Source organism: Trypanosoma theileri, assembly GCF_002087225.1.
Source record: "Trypanosoma theileri isolate Edinburgh chromosome Unknown TM35_Tth_165_V1, whole genome shotgun sequence".
NCBI classification, from domain to species: Eukaryota; Euglenozoa; class Kinetoplastea; order Trypanosomatida; family Trypanosomatidae; genus Trypanosoma; species Trypanosoma theileri.
Genome location: NW_021640007.1, coordinates 2,224 through 2,505, shown reverse-complemented (window position 1 = coordinate 2,505; position 282 = coordinate 2,224).

The following is a 282-nucleotide window of genomic DNA, read 5'->3' as shown; positions in this document are numbered from 1 at the left end:
AGAGGGAGAGAGGGAGAGAAAAAAGCGAAAGAAAGAAAAAGAAACCCATTATGCAGAGAATACGAGAGAAAGAGGCATGAAATCAAACACATACACACAAACAAACAATGACAACCCCACACGCACACAGCAGTGCATTTACGTTTCCCCAAAAATGTAAAAAGAAAAAATCCCACCCCATAAGACTTGTATAATTCCCCAATGAAATGAAGCCGAAGCGTGACTGCACCAGTCACCGTCGTGACGCCCACTGTACTTATGTAAATTTCACACTTCCTAGCT